Raw genomic sequence first — 24,663 nt, 5'->3', positions numbered from 1 at the left:
TGTTAGGTTTAATGTAAACTCAAAATAACTTCATAAGTACATTTAACTTAAAGTGCCCGTCCGGGGCCAGGCAATGTGCGGAGGAAATAGCTGACCCAAAAATTTCATGGTTTTTGTGCATTCGCTCTTCAGTTTACTCATACGAAAATTCTGTTTTACTTAGTAGCAATAATATTTTATCTGTATAATACGAGTGACAAACTCGTAAATACATCATATTGTTTTCTTAACAACTAAAATTACGAGTACTACTACTACACGGGGGCCATTGTGTAACAAAATTAAGAGTGTGGGGCAAAGTAGGTTATAGGAAACCAAAATAAATTGAGGATAGAAAAAGAAACAACCACAGTTGTCCTTCCGTAGCCACTCACCAAGGCACAGGGCAGACCTGGCCAAGGCCGCAGCTTCTCCTACCCAAAAGTCTTAGGTTCGATTTCACGGGCATCTTCACGAATGTATAAAGTGCGGCTTTACAGAGAAACAATTGAGTTTTTTATACTACCATTGGATTAGATTGTTGCCAACATTTGAAAGTTGCTAAACCTTCTAACATTCCAAAATAGAAATAAGAAAAATTAATTTTCAGCAAATCCCTGACAGGTTTGGACAAATTTGGTATCATTGACCATCTGTTAAACTACTCATCTTTTGACAAACCATTGAGCATTAGTCAACACTTCCAGATTCCGTTAAAATTTAATATAGTAGCAATATTTTGTGTTTTTTAGTATTCCATAATTATTCACCAAGACTTCAAAAATATAAACGTGTGTGATTGTTTACTCTGTTTAATATAAATTTAAACGCATTTTCTGGCTATCATAGGTCAACCATCAATTGGGCTCCACATCTCTTGATAATTTGTGAGTGAAACGAGTGTGTAAAACTTCCGATGTACAATTTAAAATTACATTTATCCCTTTTGAAAATACGCTCTCGTATAATATTCGCTGCACTGTTGTCACAATTGGTTCGGAGGCTGGCTGGGTTTGGTATACAAGTAGGGCAAGACACTTGTTAATATCTCTCTACTTTTGTGCTAACGACTTGTACTTAATTGTATACGGGTATGACGCGAGTGCTCATGTTTATATTTGATTGATAAAGAAACAAATACTTACAAAACGTACCCGTGATCGAACTCTATGTTCAGTAGAAAAATGGACATAAAGGACTAGAGTTGAGCGAACAATATACCGACAGCAAATGTAAATAGCAGTATTGGTTTTGCAGTTTCTGTCGTTTTTTATCTTATCCAATAGGTTTAGACTATTCAGATCTTAAAAAATAAGGCTATGTAGGAATCGGTACTATTTTGTTCGTTTTGTAAATAGGTATTTCAAAATGTCCGTTGTGCCTTATCTTTAGAAGATATAGATTCAAACTACACTCGTATATTGGTATTAGTGTGTATACTTCACAGCTGTTACAGAAGCTTTACACTTGGCAACATTGAATCTATGAGATATATATTTATAGAAAGGAAAACCCTCTAGATAGCTTTCAGCCAACCAAAGCAATTATTCGTGGTGAGGAAATCGTACACGATCATAAACGCTCACTGTTTGGAGTTGGAAATAAATAATAACTTCATGAAATTTACGAGAAGAAGAATCACATCGTTGTGGGGACGGGAGGGGACATAATGGGAGCGTTGAAAGCCACATGAAATCTAAGCTTCCAAATATAATATAATAGAAATATAATAATAGCTCTCGGAAGAATTCTCCCTATGTCTCTCTCTTTCTTTTAATTGTCGACAACAGTGTTGACTATGGCACTATTACAAGTACGCAGGATACATCACATCAATTAATATATTTAATGACGATAAGCAGTTTTGTAAGATAGCCGGCGAGCAGGTCTCTCTGATAAATGTGACAAGGCATGCACCTCTGATGTCAAAAACAGAGTTTTTGGATCCACCGTTACACAAAACGGAACCGAAATTGGGAGAAATGAATACACGTAAAAGAGGAAAACAATGGTACGATGGTTGCAGATACCCCAAATAAAAACGACGCTAAAATTGGCAAGCTACTTTTAACAGCTACTTTAAAATGTAAAACTAGTATTTCCTTTTGTTATTCAGTTAGGACAACGTGACAACGTTCAAAGGCATCATATTTGTCATGGTTACACGAATTGAAGTAGTATATTTCCAAACTTCAAAATTTAATTGGCGGTACTGTGGAAGAGAAGTAATCTTATTACACTGAACTCTATAATGAGACAATACGGGTTCAGAAAGTGACATGGTTATTGTGTACGTAATGGAGTTGCGAAAACAGTGTTTAGTAATTTTCGTTTAATACCAACCATTACCCTACTAGATATATAACTAAATTTTCTACAAATATAAATACCATTTACATATTTTAAGATGTTGATCATGCCAGTGAGACATTTTAAACTTAATAGCTCCATTATAACCCTATAGGTACGTACTGTCCAGAAAAGATTTACGCTGCTAGGAAGTGAGATCGTTAATTAAATTAGACCTTAATGAGTTGCCTTCATTAATAGTGACATGCCACAAGAGTGACTCGCAGGAAAGTCGAATGTAGGGGAAATGAGATCGATGGGAGTCAGAAGTGAGGCTGTGGCGAGGGGAAGTAGAAGATTGAGGTCCACGCGGTGCTGGAGGCGTGTCCAGTTTTTAACGCCGGCAATTTGCTGTACGATATATTGAGATGCCGTTAACAGGAAGGAAAGCTGATATTCCTCTTACTATTTAAAGGGAGGAGAAAATTAAATTTCTCTGCGGTATTTATGTGCATTTTACAGGACAAAAAGTACTTGTATCCCGCCGACAAGCGTCTTCATTCTCTAGCTGCGATCATGTTGAAGTAGTGTGATCTAAAAAAGGAGTTATATTTCCTTCGATATCAAGTAACTTTCCTTGTTAGGCCATTTAAGAACATAATATTACTTTGTCTAATACCACGTTATTTCGCAAGAATTGCATTATACCGTACAATCTTGCATCCATAAGTTTGAGGAGGAAAATGAAGTAATTTCCATATAATATAATCACGGACAGTTCTGAGTCTAAGGTAACTGCTCATTTATTTATCTGAAAACACTGCAGTCAATTTTATTTGGCTAAAGAATACCTCAAGGTGCACCCAAATACTTTTTGTAGGTATTCAACTGGTTAGAAGTATTAATATAATACACTGCGCAAATTATAATACAGATTGATACTTGACTGATTTCCATTTTATCCGACTTCCGTTTCCACCTCCAGCCGACTGAAGACTTGTGACCAACTCAAAAATAGAACTCTTGGCTCTGCAGAAACAGCCGGGGGGGGGGGGGGAACTCCGTGATTAACAAGGTTGTAGTGAAGCGCACATGCCATATTACCCCACATCCTACCGCTTGGGCCAAGGCTGGCCAAACACCATGACAATGTTGTCGGTGTCGGTGTAACATACAATACACAGGTCCAGGCCGGTAACATCGTAGTGTTACACAACGTCTTACACGCACGCTGAATATTGATACCCAACTCGAGCTCTAATCCGGGCCACACGTTAACTGACTTACAAAATAAACTATTAGATGTCTCCTGATGGCGACAAATTATTATTAATGCAGACCGGATCGCTAATGGCAGAAAACATCAAAATTATATTTGATTATAGGATAACTATCGTTAAAGCGCTCAAAACTTCTCAGTGGAATATAATTTTTTTATTATACAGAATAATCTATATTACGTCGCTAAGATAAAAAATTAACATGGTTATCAAAATAAGTGTGTGTAAATTACAGAACTAAACACATAAAAGTACCAAAAACGTCATTTAGAGTTTACTTTTGAGTAAATATGTTTCTTTAGTCTGAAAGTTTTCCAAAACAACATTAAAAATATATGAAGAAATCAACCACTGTAAAAGGGACAAATAAAAATAGCCTATATTTTATATTGATACAATGGAATTCTAAAATATGAAAGTCTCTCGTAATAAAAGTTTATGGTGAATAAAAACACCCACATTAACTGTGCATTTTGCAATATATTTACAAATAAGTGCATCGTAGAAATTCATTTACTAAGACAAATTCTTTACGGAAATACAACATTTTGAATGACGCAAATGTTTAATAATGAATCCAATCTTGTTGAGTGTGAGTTATTTGGCGCCATGATTCAAATTTACATATTATAAACGTACTGAAAGTCATATTTTTTGGGCACGGAGCATAACAAATAAAATTGTACTAAAATAAACACTATAATAGGATTACCCTCTCTCTCTTATTAAATTACACTTAAATTTCTTATGGATTCAGAATGAAGCTTCATTTTTGGAAACCATTCAAGTTAGCCTTTTCTAAATTACTATTGTGATGCGTTTTTACTATTTGTCCTGATTCTAGGCTTGAACCATTTCACACGACGATAGTGTAAACTATACAAACGTAAACATGACCACTTAAGTCGTGAGAATTGCCTTCAAGTGTCCGATAATATAAATAACATACAGGCAGAAAGGAAAGTAACCACAGCAAAACCCCAAACCAACATGTTTGTTACGTAAGCGGAAATCGTAACAGGCGGGTTCTTGCAACTCTTGTCGACGGACGGCTGACAAATATTCCGCGATTACTGAAACAGCTGATAGGCTTCTTCTCGGAGTCTTCTTTCCTGGAAACGCTATCATCCGTGCCCTCTGTTCACTCCACTGCCGTTAATCCGGCTTGACCGCAATCCGCCTTTGTTGACTTTGCGTCACGTCGACACACTGGACCAACAACAGACCGACAATGGAAGTTCATGTCAGGCAGAAAACAATTGCAGGCCGCCAAGTGAAGGAAGTTATCGCACACATATCTGACAAGGTAATTGCCTCACACACGGGTGATAACATCGTGCTGGAGGATTGTTAAAACCAAACAGGTTTGTAGATTGAAAGCTTTTCCCATCGCAGAACACGTCGAGTGAAACTATACCGCTTCAATCCCATTCGTTTTTGCCATAGTCCTTTTTTTATTGTAAATTCATTGGATTTATACGATTGCAAAATTCAGGTTGAATTCTACTATCTGGGTGGTAGAATCAGATATTCAATCTTTATTGGGTAGATCCTCTTCAGGACGACTTATGGAAGTCCCTTATGGAGGCGAAGGAGAGGAAAAGGCATACTATCGTATTTAAATGTATGTTTTCTGTAAGAATGAGACTTCTTCGAGTGAGGGCGGTGTCTAGCTGCAGGTAGAACTGATTGTGATAAGCCTATACTACAGGATCGGTGCAGTTCTAACTGTAGGATTTATATGGTTGGTGTCGAACTGTTTTCAAACAGTTAAGGTCTAGTCATTATAATATAAGTCACCATTTTCTACATAAATTCTCCCCACTTGTGATCCACATAATTAACTCTCCCACCCTAAAAGCAGGCCCGTAACCTCGCCAGTTGATGAGCATCATTACAATTATCATTGTAAGCACACTTCAAATTTTTAATCCATATTTCAAACATCGATATCCAAGATTCAACTGAATATTGAGTTCAGTGAGTTATACCGTCGTTTTCCACAAATTCTAGCAATTTGTTAAGAAAACATGAAACATCTTGTTCGTTCTAGGCGTATCTACAGCATGGGAGACCCTGTTTTTAATTTTAATGTTTTGACAATCTATAATATAGTATATTTTTCCTTAAAAGAATCATGCCTTTTCGCGGATTATCGCGATTAGTCTGCACAGTTTCCATTTAGTGAGCATATAAAAGGAAAGACGAATACGTGTACAGTTTCATGTGATTTATTTCTGTATTTTCGGACATTTCGTGACGAATCTGTCAGTGGTATATGGGGTTTATGGTATATAGCAAAATGGACAGATTGGCTGGTTTGATGATTAAAATTTCCCATTTTCTTCCACTTTATTTTTCCCGCTGCCCCATCGGGAACAATATTCATTGTTTTCCAGTTGTGAATCGACCCTCCTACACAGTTTCCATACAACGAAGGTAAATAATTATGGTTATTCATTTCATACTACATATTGCTGCATTCCGCTTCGTTTTTAGGATGTCTGTGATTATTACAATTTAATGTGCCCACGTTACCTAAAACGGACTAAACAACTATTAACTATGTCATATAACACTTTACTATCACTGTCACAACGAATTGGGATGCAATCACAACATACAGTTGAAGAATTAAGAACATATTAAACAATTGTTATTCCTTACCTAGGAAATTGTGTTCAGCTGATTTTATAATAATGTTACGTCTCAGAGCCATCCCTAGAGTTTAGATCCGTACCGATGTTTTGTTTGTAGCCGAAGGTCTGTACTACACGTCATGATCACTGATGGCCGGAGACATTAGTGTCGACCCGTTCAAATACTAGTTGCTTTTTTATAAGATAAAACACGTTTTAGGGTTTTCCATACTTTTTGTCTTGCTTTGCTATTCACTTTCGAAGCATTTCGTTAAAAAAAAAATGTGATTTGGGAGAAATAATTATTTTGTGGGCAGAGTTTTAAAATAAGCGTAGATAAATAAAACTTTACTTTACGACAAAAGAAATATTGAAAAGCCTATAGACTCTGTGCTTTATTTTTTAAAGGATCGTAAACAAAAACAATACAGAAACTTAATGTTAAGTGGTGGTGGTAATTTTAACTGAACCCTATCACATTTTCTAAGCGTGCCAGTCGAGTGAATCGAGTTGGGACAATCTTGTAGGTATCAGCGCCTTTTCCAACACTACTGTCATATACTTAAATCCTCTCTCGTCTCCGATTACCTTATGATGTTGACAACGTATAAACAAAATATAACAACTTTAAATTCCGCATTGAATCCAATAAGACACATCCACAGCCTGAGCCTACGATTTAGCAGCTTCATGAGCCATGCAGACTCTAGTGACTTGCCGACCTGAACACGAGATAGAGAGAGAGGTTAATATGCCGCTAAACGGAGATATTATCACTTTCCATTCATTACCACGTGCTGCTATTATCCAATTACATCACGGCCATTACCAAGCATGTCCTGGCGGTGACGGGCGCAGAGAGCTCAGTACATTTTCAATACTACACAAACACTATTTTATTAAACACAATTTTATTGACGATTTGCTAACAAAAATAAGTTAGACCGCATTATAAGTGCGTGGTGACAAACACTGTATACTTTAAGGTGCGCTAAGTTTTTGTTAATCAAGCTGAAGTAATGCAGAGATACATATTGAAACCGGTAGTCTATTTTGCGTTTTCTTTGTCAATGGATTTCTTCTCCTCATCAACATATGAGCCGTTCAATGTATAGACGGTATTAGTGGACGCTAAGATTTAAACTGAGTTCTCAACTCTTTGGGTATCTGTGGATTTTGCAACGTGGCAATTTTCTACGTGATATTCAGACAACAGTCAGTCACTGGGTTTAAACGAGACGAGAATAACCTTTTGTCATATTATATATTTATTTTTTTGTGAATGTGGCATGTCAAGTTTCTAGGTGTAGTCTTCCACTACAACATGGGATCGACAGCTGCAATGGGATCGACAACCCAAGAACTATTATTTTACAATTTTTGAAGCCAATTAAATGTTTTTTAACTTAAGTCACACTAATCTTGAGATAGGCTACTTCTATCGAGTCGGCATGAAAATTATAAAACCTTCTGATGGTTTCCAATTTCCAAATTCTAGAAAGTACCTACTTCGAATCTTTCTCTCCTATCGAATAACGTATTGAAACAGTATTAATTTCGTGAAGCTGTCATGATAGGTGTGTTAGTGTTTGTGTCGAGAACAATGACTCCATCACATTATATCGTAGAGGTTTGCGAGATTGTTTATTTCCTTATCATTCATACGCCTTTCAAGCGTCGTTTAGTTCCTTAGATATAACTGCAACATTTTTCCTATACAAAATGGCGATATTTAGTTTAAAACTTGAAGCATTACATTTTGGCTAAAATTACGAACATAAAACCTCATTACTCAAATCGGCAAAACTAAAGATCATTCTATACTACACAAGAATAAAAAAGAATCTTAGAAATAATCAACAATGAAAATAATTTCAACCAAGGAAATAGAATCAAACTTGCAAAAATTGTGTTATAAAATTCTGTCCTGATTGCTGTTTGGTCATATTGACTGTATGCTTCAGCCAATCACGATGCAGCTCCATCAAATTCAATTGTATAAGCAGATATGTATTACTAGCAGTCTCTGTATAACATCTGTTGATTGAGTAGGCCTATCTTCAAAAATATCCCGAAATGTTTTACCATCTCTGAAATTTTTACAAATGTTTCTGCAGGTGAAATGAAAAACTTAACGATACATACCTTATTATGATTTGAAAAAAAAAAAAAAAAAAAAAAAAAAAAAAAAAAAAAAAAAAAAAAACTTGGCGTTCATATAACTAGCTTGCCGGATTTCTGCCGCAATAGTGAGACTAGTAGGCTGGCTTCCAGTGCAAATAGTGACAGTATAAACTGCAATTAATCACGCAGAGATCGCCGCTAGTTGGCAGCGCATCGCGATGTGCCGCGGGGAAAGTTGTCCAGTAAGCACATCTGCCGTAGAAAGCTCAAGTTCATTCTTGTCATTCGTTCTGTAGGTTGCGGCATTAATAGAGTTCTTGTTATCGTCATTAAGAGACCTCGTTTGATCCCGTGACCCTAATCGATTCTGACTAAAAAGTTTAATGGTATACTTAGTCACGGACCATTTTACTTCGAAGCAACGGTTATAAGAATGTAATGAAAGTTTCTTTCTTTCCAACCCATTCTGTGATAAGTCCAAATGAAGTGAATATTCAAGTTAAATGTTTTAAACAGATCAACATAAAGAGTTATGTTTGAAAGTTCAAAGGCCAGTTAGAGGTTGTTTTCGTACCATTAGTGATTAATATAATTCATAATCTTTATGTAAATTGCTAATTTTGACTACGCTTAATAATATGCTAAAGGCAAACGATCAAGGAAATGAACAGATAGATGGCTATTCTATTATGGCATACTTCAACTATAGTGAAAAGATAATTAAGATAGAGAAGGCTCATAATATGGGCTCCCTTTGGTAGTACATCGGACACCAATACTTACCCACTTCTTAAAATCTAAGAGACTTCACACAGTTCGCAACCATCGAGGTGGTTATACGCTAAGTGAAACGCTGTTAGAAAAGAAAGAGAAAAGAAGAGTCTGCAGCGTACCGTTGCGTGTTGTCAAACAAACGGCTGTCTGTAAACAAAACAAAAACGTGTCCAAACGGTCGACGATTCGCGACACGCCACGGCGCGGCTGTCTGCGCGGGGAGCTAACGAGAAGAGGTTATCCATTCTGGGAAAGTGACAGAGATGGCGGGAACTGAAGTCAAGGTCGAGAGGAAAGTAAAATAGCTACTGGTGACACTCGCTCTACACGAGATCACGGCTGTCATAACAGGGGTTCTTTCTGTACTAATGGCGTATTTAGGCCCCCCTTTCACAACTGTAGGAGAGAAATAGCGTACAAAGCTTTGAAAATTGTGTATTTCGTAAAAATATTTAAATGCAATGGGATAGTCTGCTTTAGTAAATGACAAATTACATTTTTATACCTTGCTTACACAACCATACATATTGTGGTATCGATAAAAAAACCTTTGCAATATTTGCTACTCCAATCGAGAGGGACGCTTTATATCGTGATAAACGAATTCAATGTCACAGCAGTCGTAATTTAGACTCGATTAAAATTACCATTATAAAAGCGGAATTTAAAATATGACAGGTTTTTTTTAATCTATGTTAATTTGAATTTGGGTAAATTCATTATCTCAGCATCTTAATTGTAAGAATGGTTTTTGTTCTACACTTTCAAAACACCCTGTTCTTTACCGTAAACAAACAACCATTAAAGTAGTGCATCGTGGGATAAGTGATGTTTAAAATTAACGAATGCTCACTGTGTAATACTGTTTACCCGTTAGGGTCTACTTGAACTTAGAAAGCGATCATGAAAACTGAGGAACTAACAGTTCCAAGTGGATTCCGAACCGAACAGTTTACAGACCTGATTTTATTGACCAATTGTCAAAGTCGACCAACGTCCCCTACTCAATCTGGACATACAAAACATCTATAGTAGTTTACTTGTTAATTGAAAACAAAAATTGAATAAAGATAATGCTGTAATGAAATCTAAACACCTCCCAAATACCTCGGCATAGAACAAGATAGATTTCAGAATCCCGAAGAAACTGTAATAGCTGGTGTCTTGGATTTTAGAAATTTAATCAATATACTCTTAGCGGAAATTGAGCTAATATGCGCATACACGTTGCATTCTTCAGTGCTTTCCGTATCATAGCTAACTCTCAATTTTATTTACGGCGGATTTACTAACGTTTGGATGACTATGAAACCAGGTGGGAACGCACTGAAAATGGCAGAAGGAATATAAACGGATGACGCCGTTGAGGCCGATTTGGTGCATGAAAGTACCGCGAGGTCAACAGTTGCAGTATCGCCTACGTTCAAACTAGTGATTACCACAGTTGTAGCCAGTTTTTAATATTGCCTTTCACGCCAAAACTTTCACTGAGCTGCTATCAGTTGTAAGATATTACGAGACGAACATCCCTTCACCGTTTCGGCTACAATACCACTGTTACATACAGTACCGGTTTAGACGGTACGCAATATGCAAATAACTGTGTGCTACGGTTCCTGAATTGAATCTGACATAGTGCCGTGAACGGTTTCAGAAGAGTGTTCTCGAGGGGTGTAAGTGTGAATTAGCTATTCTCGATATTGATTTACTTTCCACCAACTCCAACGTATGATGGTATTGTTACACCCTCACTGGAACGTGACCGAATTTCACCAGATGGAAAATTGATCCGTCATTCCGCGACCAGTCTCGACCCAACTGGGTCTCTCATCAGGTGAATGATGGCGGGGCCTGACGGTTGAGCAAATGTGAAAATTAGAAACAACTAGCTTCTCCTACCGACATTGAATTTTAACTCCATTTCCTTCCAGAATAAATCGGTCAATGTGGGAGAAATTTTGGTCGTTTAGAGAAAAGTCTATGAAAAAAGTTCGTTTTCTCAGCTAGTATGTCTTCAGTAATATATATATATATATATATATATATATATATATATATATATATATATATATATATATATATGTTCAAGTTTAAATGGTTGACAAATCCGGTTTACCTCATGCTAATTGGAATAGATGTAGAAAGTGTACTAACCATACTGGACATTACGAGGCATACTCGTACTGTTGAATCATAGCATTATCCAAGTAACTGATACTACCATTTTTCCGGACTCAACGAGATTCGGTGAAAACTGGAACTATTTCAATAAAAGGATCTGATAATACTATTCTCAAAAACGAACAGTAAGTGCCTAAGGGGCAAGTTAAGATCGTCCTGTTGGAAGATGATTAGAAATAATAACAAAACTATCTTTGTTGTAAAGCTCAAACTAGATAAGAGAATGTTAGTAATGAGATTGTATACGACAAAGGCGCCGGTGATAAAACGGACTTGCTGTGAGACCGGTCCTGGCCGGGCGCGAAAGTGAGGGAAAGCACTTCCAGGGGGTCAGCAGCCGCGCGGCTTGTATGTCTAATGAGAACTGAGAGTGAAACTTTGGAGCCGGCCGGTTTCATTGTCAAGGTCAGAACTGCGGGCTGTGCCATCTGTCCAACTACAGACTTGAATCTGGTCTCAGCAAGACTTCGTTCCAACAGAGAACTCCACTTTTAGTCGAACACCGAACAGAAAGTAAAAGACGGAAGAAGAGCTGTCGGCAGTTTTTCCAGTTTCCAGCATCATTAAGCAAAGACAAAGACGGAATGGAAGGCCATTGATTACCGTACTCCTAGTAATTTTCCCGACCAGTGAAGGGTGGACCGCTAAGGAGACTTACTTTCTACTTGAAGTATTTACTGATGACTATTAGAGTGTAATAGTTAAAATTAATGTAAATAAGCGTCTATAAAACATTTATAGGAAGTACTGCATTTACGATATTGTTATCTCCTAATAAGAGCACTAACCTCTATTTTTTTAATAATTCGATTGTATTTTCCACGAATTTCCGAGTCTTAAAACATTATCAGGGCTGAATCCAAAAGTCGCGTCAGTGTTAGAACACCGTTATTGGAAAATACTGTGCGCTTCAGCTATAGCTGGTAGAAATGACAATGCCTTCCTTCCCCACGGACACAGAATACACGAAAAAGTAGGTACAGTGCGAAATGGACAGTAGTGATAAAAATTTGTTCTAGTCATATGAATAAAGTCTACCTGTTTCATTTCCTTAGACCTGATCCAGAGGACCTTACGGCCACCAGATTTCCCAGTTATATTTTCACAAAGCCTGTGGTGCCACTTTTGAATGGCCAAGATGTACTCAAGTTGGTTTTTATATTAAAGCAGTATATAACGCAATTACATATATTTTTTGATTTTATACGAAAATAATAATACTATGAAAATAAAATAGAAACGATCAACCTATTATTAAATTAAAAATGAATTAATATTATAAAAAATTGGCACAAGTAATGGATAGTAATGAAGTTTGTGCATCTGATCAACATTCAAAAGTCTTTTTTTTGGCTTTTAAGAATTTTTTGCTTTAGCAGATACCTGAATAATGTACATCTGGAATTCCTCCATATGTTCTTTCAGGACTACATATTGTATGATAAATTCCATATTCTTTGTTCTTTTACAGTATGGTTAACATCGTTTGTCTTTATTATTCAGTTTTTGAGCCATTAATAAGATGTGATACCGTTGGAAAAAACGAGATATCTCGATTTACCACAACGGCCTTGGCAAAATTATAAGGAATATGACAGTAACGTGTGTGTTATGGCCGCACAACTGAATGGATACTTTTGAACCGAATCTTTAGCTTTTTACAATGTTTTGGACACTTCACTGTTCGACAATTCTTCTATTCGGACGTCCTTCATCAGTGGGATGAACGATGAACTGTAAGGAGAGCGTCCACTCCTTCTTTAAAAATAAAAGAAAGAACAAAATCTTGTTACAAACCGAAATAAAAAGTAAATCAGGTTTGTGAGTCAGATTTGCAGTAATTACTAAATTGGTCCGTTCCAGTCAAGTTGTTTTCACCAATAAAACTTTCACTGCGGGCGCGAGCGCGGGTGTGGCGGGTGCGTGAGAATGTTTGTTTGTGCACGTGGCCTTGAAAGTGTGCCGCGACCACGAGACTACTCCATCACACTGTCGTTAGTCTTGTTGTCACATTCAGTGGTGGCCCCACCATTCATCAGTAAGATCACTGACCACTGAAAAGACCATAGACGATCCGAAACTAGACCTTTCACTAATGGTGGTCTTATTCTTAGATCAAACAGTATAAACACGTGATTTTCAAAGTTAATCACAAAGTAACTAATGGAGCTAAATTTACGGGTTTTCGCGAAAATAGAGCTATATTTTTAGGAGTTCCATGAAAATGTAGGTAATTTATTTCTAGGTTTATACATATAAAGAAAAATATTTACAAACTATAACTTCAGGTGTTTATGTCAGAAAAATAGTACCTGGTGTTTGGTGCTTTTCAACGAAACTACAACTTGAAATTCACAAGTCATTAACTTATTAAGACCAAATATTATCAAGATAGATAAAAGTGTACTATTTTTAATTATATAAATTCTGAATTTTTGAATTATATGAATAAAAGTAATTATCAAATTACAATTTTAACTTTTATTCTTGACTGGACGGTTCCTAAAAATTCGGCATTGGCGTGAATTTCATCGACCACTATTTAAAGCTTTGATTTTTAACGGAAGTTTAATTGAACAAGATTTTGTTAACTTATCGAGGCCGGCACCAGCTCGTTGGAACGTGCAAACCTCCATACTGCCGAGGGCGGTGTTTCCACGATCGTGCACGTTCTCTTTATTTTCCTTCCTGGAACCACCGCATCATCAGAACTTGCTAGTGCTGTTATTTCGCGTCAATGATAATACTAGGGCTGCCCACCGGATCGTTCTATGAACAGTTGGTCTAGAGGGACTGCTGTGTTTTAACATTTTCTGTCACCTAGATAATTTCTCTTGCGGTTCAACTTTTGTTTACGGTTCAATTGTACTTAAGAGGATTATAACGAGACCAGAAGCCAAGGAACCGACGACAGTTCGCTATAGTGTTCGACCCACTCAGATATGTTATTAATGGCTAACAGGTAAAACTGAGCCTCAAATTTGGTGTTCGCTAAGGTTCTAATGAAGATATCACAGACGATCATAACACTCAATCTCACTGCATTGTTTCATTAATTACCATATTGTATGTACCAAAATTGTATGAATTGTATTTTTAAATGAAAACGGTAAGTTAGCGAGAATATTTTGATTCTTAAGCTTTCAAACAAAGTCCAACCGTGATTTTGCATTGTTACAAAGACATCCAAGAAAGAGCAGTAACAGTTTAGCAGCAATATTTGGGTATCTCCAGCACTTTTATGTACAGAGCCAGTGGTATCATGAAACCAGGATAAGGCCGAGGGGGCGCGGAAAAACGGGTTTATACGAACTTACTTATTACTTGAAAAAGTTTATCGCTGTCAACATTCACCTCATTTCGAGATTTGTACTCGTTATAATATTAATTTTTAGTCTGAATTAATGTTTAGGCCTACTTAGTTTCAAGGTGATCATTCTTTAGAAATGATGAACATTTTTTTTGTCATGCTTTTTATTGGTAGGAAGAATTCCTGAATCCACACCAGCGATGTTTCCCACTAAATATTGGAATCTTGTGATCTATACACAATGCTTTTGAGACCAGATTCTCAGAAAGAGAGAGACTTTATACATTTCTACAAGTTAAGACGCCTTGTCATTGTTATTAAATTCTTAAGTTTTAAGTTTGCAGGCAGTTTTGTATTTTTGTAGAGTTTTAAATTCTCGCTATTAGAAAAAGATGCCATGCAATAAAAATATCTGGTATAATGGGCAATATTGTCATAATTACGTAAAATAAATGTATAAGTAGCCAGAGATTGTAGAGATAAAACAGTGGTAATGTTTAATGATTTAATGTGACTGTAAAAGTATTCTTTAATAGTGGAAATGTATTGAGATATTGTATTTATGCAATAATATACAATATTTATTTACGTATTTATTTGTTCAAAAGTAGTAAATTATCATTTCTACCAATTTAGAACAATTACAATCCACTATTATACCTCAAACATTCGCTAAGTCGAACAAATTTAGTATTTCCAGAAAAAATATTAAATTGCTAAATTATTAAATATCAAACGACTCACGCTTCAAAATATAAAATTTTTTATCTGAATTTTGATGGTTTATGGAATAAGGCCTGAACAGTGGATTTTATATTTATACTAGTAAACATAATTCTAAACCAAATTTAAGAATTGTTTGCGGAAATTCCCTGTGTTGACCCACTGTGCGCCACAATTGTGACCTTTTTTATATTTGAAATACATTCGATTATAGGGCTCTGCCCCACTGGTTTCTAACATTTCGATGTTTTGAAAGTATTTCTATTTAGTTTGAAACAGCTGATTATAAAACCACACTTATTGCTCAGACAGTTATTCTATATCTAGGTACTAGCCCTATTAATATCAGCTTGCTTGGTTGTAACAATCATTAACCAACTTATCAACTTGTTTCTTTGTAATGATTTATACTATTAGTAACAAATTACAACTACTAGCTTTATAATGAAAATATGATTAATTTATGCTAGGTATTTAAGTAACATAATAATAAGTGATATTGAAGTTACATTTAGACTAAACTGAGTAAAAACAGTGTTAATTTTCATATTTATTTTAGGAATATTCATTGTATATATTTAATTAATTTGTTTGATAATATATGTACACTAAGCGTATTAATATTTTTTTAATAAATTGTAAAAGTTATTTATTTAAAAATTATACTTAGTAGGATACGAAATAAATGTGTGCCTTCGTGAACGGAAATAATTATTATAACGAGCATTAGGAACGACGCGATGCAAAAAGAAACTGCCGAAACCCGGGATCGAACCAGGGACCTTTAGATCTTCAGTCTAACGCTCTCCCAACTGAGCTATTTCGGCACATGTTACATGTGATCGTACAGTGTCGTCCTCAGTTAATTGTTATATAATTACATAATCATAACGAAATTATTTAACTACACCGTTTTTAACACTCAACAATTGACACGCATTCTTCGTCGTACACACATAGGCTACTATAACCTCAAATCGTATTCTTTATTATTTTATTTATTTTTCACTGTTATAGTTCTAGAACTGTCGGATGTTTACCATAAAATATCCCGTCTTTTTGTATAAAATTGTATTACAACCTCAACTACCGTACAAATTTACTGCATGCAAAAATCTGGTATGTGGTTTAACAATATTAATAAAGTTTAAAAATATTTTCCTCAAATAAAAAATGAAACTGATAACCCACACTTGAAAACGAACAATTTTTAAATAGCCTACTTATTAAACCATGAAAATAAAAAGAAATAAATTCATAATACCCATAGATATATTGGGATTCCTTAATTAATTGCATTCGTTTTGTATTAGAGTCGTTTTTTTCATTTAAGTATACATTTCCATAAACTATTAAAAACCATAGATTTATATTGTCACAATTTATTTTTAGATGTCGATTAGTTTGTAACTAACTAAAATATTTGATAATTTTCAGATTTTTAAGAAATCATGATGAATTTGATTTCTGATCAATATATTCTTGAATAATGTAAAGGAGCATACCATATACAATGCCTCAGCAGTGCACAATTTCATACAGCTGCAGTGCAATCAATACACATATACCTTCCAACACATAACTGTATTACAGTATTAGCATACATAAGATGTGTTTATTGTCCACAAAAATAAAAATGTCGCGAAAGAGTATTTGTGACTGACTTGCAACGCAGTTATAAAAATGTTTATTTGAAAATATACTAGTCATATAAAGTGATAAGATCAGTATTTCACCTCTGACCAGTAAACCGTTTGAACAGTTTTCTGATCAAATTAGCGGAAGCCAGGACAGAATTGTGGGTCAGTAACATTAAATTTCACTGCAATGAGATTGTAGCTTTGCCGCATTGCAACGTTACAAGATTCATTTCTTTCTTTTTGTAACAGGAAACAATTCACCTGCAGCACACCGCGACAAAATATCTCGTTGCGGGACAAATGCAATAACAAGTGTGCGGTCGGGCTTAGCTGCTATATCGATTGAGAAATAATTGTGCTATATTGATCATGTCAGTATATTACATTTAAAATTGGTCGTACCCAGTGAAAAAACTGCAAAGAATTAAAACTATTTTCATATTCCAATTTATTTGGGCATGGTTTTGGTTGTTTTGGTGTTTATGTTATAAACTATACCTATGACCAAAATATGGAAAATACGAAAACTGAAAATTGCATTACTAGTTTTTGTTTCTCTTCCGAAATCAATGTTGCCTCTAAAAACCGTTATGTGTACAAAAGACCAACGTTTTCTATACAATGTGAGTACAGAAAATATCGGTGTGCTTCCGAATTGCTATTTCCGATTCGGAAGGTGGACTAAAAAAATCACACTTGGCACCAAAAATATCACGAGCTCCAATAGACTCTCGTATGAGAAAATTAATATAATAAACAATGGTGAATATGAGTAGCCTACCAACAAAGATTAAGGTTTGTGTGTAGAATACAATTGTTTTCAACCTGAATTTGTACTTTTTCTCGTCTCCTTTAGAGAGATAACATACTGTATATACCTACTACCGTTCTTCCCGTGTTAGGCTGAGGTTCTGTTCAATTCTGTGTTATGAGTGAAGATCTAATTGTTTGAATCGGAACTTAGTTGCGTTTCCTTTAATCGCAAACGAGATACAAAGCGATAAAGTCTCGGTATGTCAAAACCATCATTGTTACTGTGTTCTAAACCGAGCATTGGAATCGCAACTTCAACAGAGGGACCTACATGGACAGGCAGGTCTGGATTGCCATTGAAGACAATCAAATGGCTTTAATTTAATAAACAAAACTTTTTTTATTAAAAACTGTGTTTTATTATTTTGTTTGTTTGTTTGTTTGCTTTTTTTTTGCACAGTAATGATATATTACTGGACATATTATCATGATGAAGAGAGACCAAACGGTTTTTAGTTAGCTTTTTAATTTTATAATGATTGCCTTTTTCTCAGATGAAATGAAAAATATGCAAAAATTGTTATCTCACTCCACGAGAAATTATAGGCAGTTCAACTAGGAAATTTTTTTAATTTTGCAACCAGGACCAAAGAAAAACGACTGACAATACGAATGTGATTTTTTGACGGTATGTATATAAAGGACTTTAGTGAACAAAAACTTCTAAAATACTACAAAATTTAAGGAAATTTCAATCTTTTACAGTTACTGATAGCAATGAAAAAAATAAGTAGAGTCCATTATCTAAGTAGGCTTGCAGGAATGGCGATATCTAGGCGATAGACCGCGAAACCCGGCCCAATGTCACCGCAATCACACACAAACACACACACACACACACACACTCGCGCGTCAGTAATTGATGCGATAGGAAGTGGAAGTGAGTCTGTACATCCAATCTCTCCACTTTCTCTGGGTAAGTAGGCCACCGGACCACTCTCGCGTTGTCACTAGCGAGTAGCATGTGTGAGTTGTACTGAATGTCAGACAGCATCACAGAGAATCCACTACCAGCCATTCAAGATGAAAGAACTGTAGTAAAGGATCGATAACAGAATTCCAGTCGGCAGGCAAGAAGCCAAGTAAGTCCAATCTTGCGTTGTCACAGAGTATTATTGTATAAGCGTCTACTTTCTCGACAAAACGACCTCACGTGTGTCTCTTGTTGACAAGCGTAGTTCCATCACGTTTGGAGAACTCTAAATGGTGTGAGAACCAAACAGACTGATCGTTAGAAATTGAACTGAGCGGAAAGTTTAACTCGGCAATATTGCTACGTTGAAGGCTTAAAGCTACGAGGAAAAAGGACGCGTATTTCAACTAATATTAAAAATTCAATTTTAGTGTCACTGTTTTCAGCTTCTAAACACTGATATACAGTGTGCCCATACATTTCTCAATCAAACCCCATCATTCTATTTGATTCGTCAAGTCAAAACTAGTAGGAAATGACGTAAATATTTACTCCTAATATGCTTAGTCCGTCTGTCTAGTTGTTTGTTTGTGAACTATGCGTTTAAATTGAATAACTGTGTGATATTCAAACTTTTAATAATGTTCGGTCTACTTAATACTTGTTTCAAATCAAGTTTCAGAAAATTAGATCGCGTTTCAAGATGGTAACTATACGGAATATCCGAACTGAAATTACCTAAAACAGGAAAAAACTTTTTTATTGATATTATGGTAGAAAATGTATTTCGCTAACAAATAATAACGAAGTAGTGAAGGTTTTACTAAGCGCCACCCTTCAATTAAAAACACTAATTGAGATAGTGATTTTATTCTCCTGCCGTTTCATAACTAATTATTGTTGCATCAACTAGCTTATTGTAACTCCTGTTCGTAATTAAATACAACAGCTAGAGATGTGCTAAGGTTGCATTGTTGGTATCATTTGCACTTTTCCAAAACTGTAATGAATATCTTAACATGTACTTTCAATCTCAATATTATACAACAGTATTTAAACTCATGGGCATGTATAAAAGTGGGGGGTAGGGCTAAGGGGGTAATTTAAAAAAATCAAACATTAAAACTGCACCCAGTCGTTTGTTTTAAGCTAGAACATATTCATGAGATCCTTTATATTAACAATTTCCTGGGGAAAGATTTCTAACCCCCTGTATTTGGAGAATATTTTATATTTCCAAAAGCACCCCGTGAGCCAGCCAAATAATTTTCTGTATACGCCCCTGATTAACCTTAACCTTGAAAGACATTCCTGAATAGGTCATAATTGAAGAGTGTCGATTTTGTAACAAACGAGTATACATACAGAAAATTTAAACTAAATGATAGTGCTTTATATGATGAAGTAAATGAGCTTGACGTTTTGCAACGTAAGAAAACTAGTGATATGGGTTGAGTAAAAGAATTCTTCGGACCAAATATGAGAAGTACTAGGTTAATTTTTGGGACAAACTGTATCAGTTCACATTTTAAAACGTCTAGTTTCTCCTGTATTCCCTCCTCCCAGGTAGAAATGCTTCTGTTAAGAACTAGCTGTACTGACAGCCGGAGCCGCCTTGATTACAACCCCATAAGAACAATGTTAAACCTCGCGCAGATTTACCCTTATTTCAGTCGTGAAATTATGTGAGATCGTTCATTTTAAATATATAACTAATACGCGTCCAAACTTATCTAAGTTTGTTTCTATATTTTAACAAGTCACACTGAGAAAACTCTCAAACTTAACTGTAATTCATCGCTTAAATATTAAAAAAGTATACACTTTACAAAAAGAACTTAACAGCGTTTGGAGGTGCATTAACTACGAAGTGCCTCTCAAATGTGACATCCGCCATAACGGTGCGATAAAGAAAGTTTGGATTTAAAAGTGGATGGAGTTTAACATTGTTCTTATGGGGGGAAACTCAAGTTTGTTTCGCTACAGCCGGCTTAAGTTATTTTTCAAAAAAATATTTTATATTTTATTTTTCAGAAATGAACCATAATTCCAATTGAAGCTCTGATGACAATGCCGTTGTTAAGTTTAACTTTGTGATACATGAAATAAAAAAAGAAACTTGACATATTGATAACATTAATGTTTCTGGGAAATATTAACAATTTAAGTTACAAATAGATCGATAACTAGTGGGAAAACTTAAATGTTTAAATATTTTACAAACATTTATTATTTTATGCTAAGTATATAAAAACAGTAAATTGTAAACCTGTATTGTGCAGTTTACTTTTTTACTTATAACAGTTTCTTAAGTTTTAATTTAAAACATCTGAACTCACTACACTGAAACGTAATGTAACAATCATACTATTAAAGTTGTTAATATTAATACCACTACTACTCTGCAATACTATCCTGAACAAAATTGTACCTAACAATATTCTATACCTAAACATGATATACGTCCGGTTTGGAGCGCTCCCTTCCTATTTTTCAAAATTAGATGCAATAGAATATTATAAGCAATTCATCATTTAGTCTCATCTTAACAAAATTTCAGGAAAGTGCTCCAGAAATCCTTGTTAATCTGAGTATATTTGATACTCTATACATTCCCCACCCCTACTCTTCATCTATATACCACCTCGGTTGTAACTCCCACCACATTGATATTAAAAATAATGCTATCAAACTCGTTTTAAAATTATATTCACCTGCATGACATCACCAGTTTGAAAACTCTTACATACAAAACATATGTAAATAGATAATACTCTTACATAAAAAATAGTACCTAAATTTGTAAAAATGAGTATTTGCTTACTTTTAATTCATTGGCATAATCCCTTCCTATCTAAGTGACTCACTAACAAACCTCAATTCCGACTTCGGTTATACGAATGGGGACCTGGGAGAGGACGTAACCCTCAGCGAGATGAAGGCGAGTACGAATTATACAACTAATGGCGATACAACTGTGATACATAAGAATGCCGAAAGGCCTTGCCCAGAGGGCACGTAATGACCCACGGAGACGGAAGCGAGGTCGCGGGGGCAAACCGGAAGCGCCCGCAGCAGCCACAGAGACACCGGAAGTGTGCGACTGCTGGACGCTGGAACGTTGTCCGTGCCGTGCCGTACTGCCTGGAGAAGGGACCAGGGAAAGTGCGGTAACTAACATATTTCACGGATGATCGTGCAGAAACGCGTTAAGCGAGATCAACTTGATGGAGGGTGGTTGTCAGCTGACCGCCCGCACTAGCCGCCGATCGTTGTGTCTAGTAATCTGTAATCAACAATTTCTCTTTCGGTACAACCACAATAAAACGCGTTTTACAATATGACAGTCATTTTTAAATGATAGCGTACGAGGACATTAATATCTTTGTTCGTCAATAAAAGCTGCTACAGTACGCGCGCTGAAGGTTCGGCCCTGTCGTTGCCCTACTAACCAAATAAAAACATTGACTCTCCAATGATCCGTCACGGACGGCAATGTTTAATTCTCGCTCGACAATCAACTTACGGTTAGACCAACTTCCTGTACAAATAAAATTCTGAAATTTCGCAGATCTATTTTCCTGTTTATGCCAATGCTAATAGATGTATTAAGTTTCAATGTTTTATTACTTTTCTTCAATAAAATATATTTTAAAATTAACTGAGCCAAAATTGTGATACAAAAAAGTTTGTATGTGAGGATTTTTTTATTATTTGGTCAGGAAACTTTCACCAGCGGGAAAGTTTTTCTGAATGAACTGAAGTTAATTTTAGATTTAACTTTTTTCAGATACATAGTTTAGGTTAGCCGTAACTTAGTCTGAAGTGGAATGTATCACCGACACCGCTGCCCTACAGTTTATGGCCTTTTCACGTAAATGCAACACGGCAATACCATTTGAAAGTTTAACATTGAATCACTTTGCAATAGTTTTTTCTGAAAAAAAACACTTTAGGCCATAGTGGTGATCTGTGATAAACTAAAAGTTTAAACTTTAATGAAATTATGTTGAATTTCATTGTATTATATTCGAATAGAAAATGTTTTGGGGTGTATTGTTTATACACTAATTTTATGACAGATGAATGAATACGAAACACTGATGTATAAAGAATCCTGAGAACAGGGACAATAAATATTCAGACTGCAGCGGGCCAAACATTGGCGGATGTCTGCAGAACAGTTGTTATATCGGGCAATCCACCCGTCCCCCGCCGTAGTCCGCTCGGTTGACTCGGAGCCGAACCTTCAGCGCGCGTACTGTACCATAATACCAAACCTTAATTCAGTTTTATCAGTTACGTGCTTTAGTAACGAACTAGCAGATAATCGTGGCATCGCATGCAATTTTCAAAATTTAAATACGTAGTCTACTTAGTGAAAGCATAATTGTAATGATGTAATGTGATGGAGCCTCATGATATTTTTCAAACATAAGTAAACATATATCCCCGGTAAAGAAAATATATACATACGTAAGCAAAAGACAACTACGGTGACAAAGCATACACTACTGTCGCTTGTGTTTTCCCATCTATATATAAAGGTAAAAGTGTGCCATAGCTTTGTTTTCCTTAAACTACAGCAACAACAACAAATGAAATTAAATGAAATATGCCTTTATTTAAGAGGCGGAGTTAGGGCTATTTAGCCCTCTCTACCACTCAACCTCACATAATATACAGATATACAGGGTGAATTTAAGTTAGTGTCGAAAAATTTTTTGGGTGATACTAATCAGTATTATAGACCAAAATATGAAAATAAAAAATCCCTATTCCATCTATCTTTTTTAACTACGACCAATTTCGCTATTTTGTTAAAAAATCATGTTTTGTTTAAATAAGACTCAATTTTCTTCCATTATTTTTAATGTTTTTTTTAAAATTCTGAATCCATTTTTTAACTTGCCCATTTTGTCGGCTTTAAAATGACATAAATGCAACGTTACTTTTATTTTCATCTTCTACTGGTTATTAAAGAATCAGTAATTGGAAAACAAGGTCTACTTAAAATATCACGGTGCCAAATAACCAGTCAAAATTGTGTTTAATTCAATAATAAATCAAACATAGGATAAACACATAAAGAACAGTTAAAAAAAATAATAATCATAACAGTAAGTAATCTACATAATTGTTATCAAAATTGCCTGCCTCCGTTTCTAATGCAGGCTCTCGCACGCTTCCTCATTGCCCTAACCGTCACGTTCAAAGATAACTTGTTACGCACTATTTGGGCAGCTAACTCAATCAGGTTTCTTAAGTCTTCCTTCAGAGTTTACAGTGGTCGAGTAAAACTTCCTGTTTCATAGTCCCCCAAACAAAGAAGTCCATAGGAGATAGGTCAGGAGATCTGGCTGGCCAAGCTACAGTTCCAGCACGACCTATCCATGTCGGGTAATTGTCCGTTAACCACTGACGCACTTCATTGCTGAAATGAGGAGGAGCACCGTCCTGTTGGAAACCTATGTTGTCCCTCTGATTGTGGTCCATATCAAGTCCATCCAGAAGTGTGGGCAAGGTATGCTGTAAAAAGTCCAAGTAAACTCCACTATTTAAGGTTCCTTGAAAAATATGGGGACCCACAAGTTGGTTTCCGATGACTCCTGCCCATACGTTGAGATGAAAACGTCTTTGAAAGGAACTTTCTCTTGAAGCCCTGGGATTTTGTTCGGCCCAATGGTGCATGTTATGCGTGTTAAAACACCAGCCCTAGTGAAGGTAGACTCATCGGTGTACAAAATGTTTCTCAAAAAATGATATTGTTCAATATCACTATTGAGCAGCCAGCAGCGACAGATCTCTACTCTTGGACCAAAGTCCATTTTGTTCTAATGCTTGAACCTTTGTAAAGTGATAGGGGTGGAAGTTATTTTTCGTGTAAGATTCCTAACACTTTACTCTGAGAAACACCAACTTCTCTGGCAAGTTGTCGGCTGCTGATCTCAGGATTTTCTTGAACTAAATCTAGAACTCGTTCATCTAAGCCAACATC

General features: G+C 35.7%; 1 protein-coding gene and 1 non-coding gene across 2 annotated transcripts in view; both read right to left on the bottom strand.

The window, feature by feature from the left end:
• Positions 1-24,663, bottom strand: part of LOC124357157 (actin-histidine N-methyltransferase) — an 85,744-nt gene that overhangs the window by 22,542 nt on the left and 38,539 nt on the right. The gene's annotated exons all lie outside the window — the stretch shown is intronic.
• On the bottom strand, positions 16,054-16,126 carry Trnaf-gaa. Its single transcript has one exon. It is a non-coding gene; the product is annotated as a tRNA-Phe (tRNA).

This window comes from Homalodisca vitripennis, chromosome 3 (assembly GCF_021130785.1).
Source record: "Homalodisca vitripennis isolate AUS2020 chromosome 3, UT_GWSS_2.1, whole genome shotgun sequence".
Classification (NCBI taxonomy): domain Eukaryota; kingdom Metazoa; phylum Arthropoda; class Insecta; order Hemiptera; family Cicadellidae; genus Homalodisca; species Homalodisca vitripennis.
The sequence above is the reverse complement of the archived record's forward strand: the minus strand, read 5'-3'. Positions and strand labels throughout refer to the sequence as shown.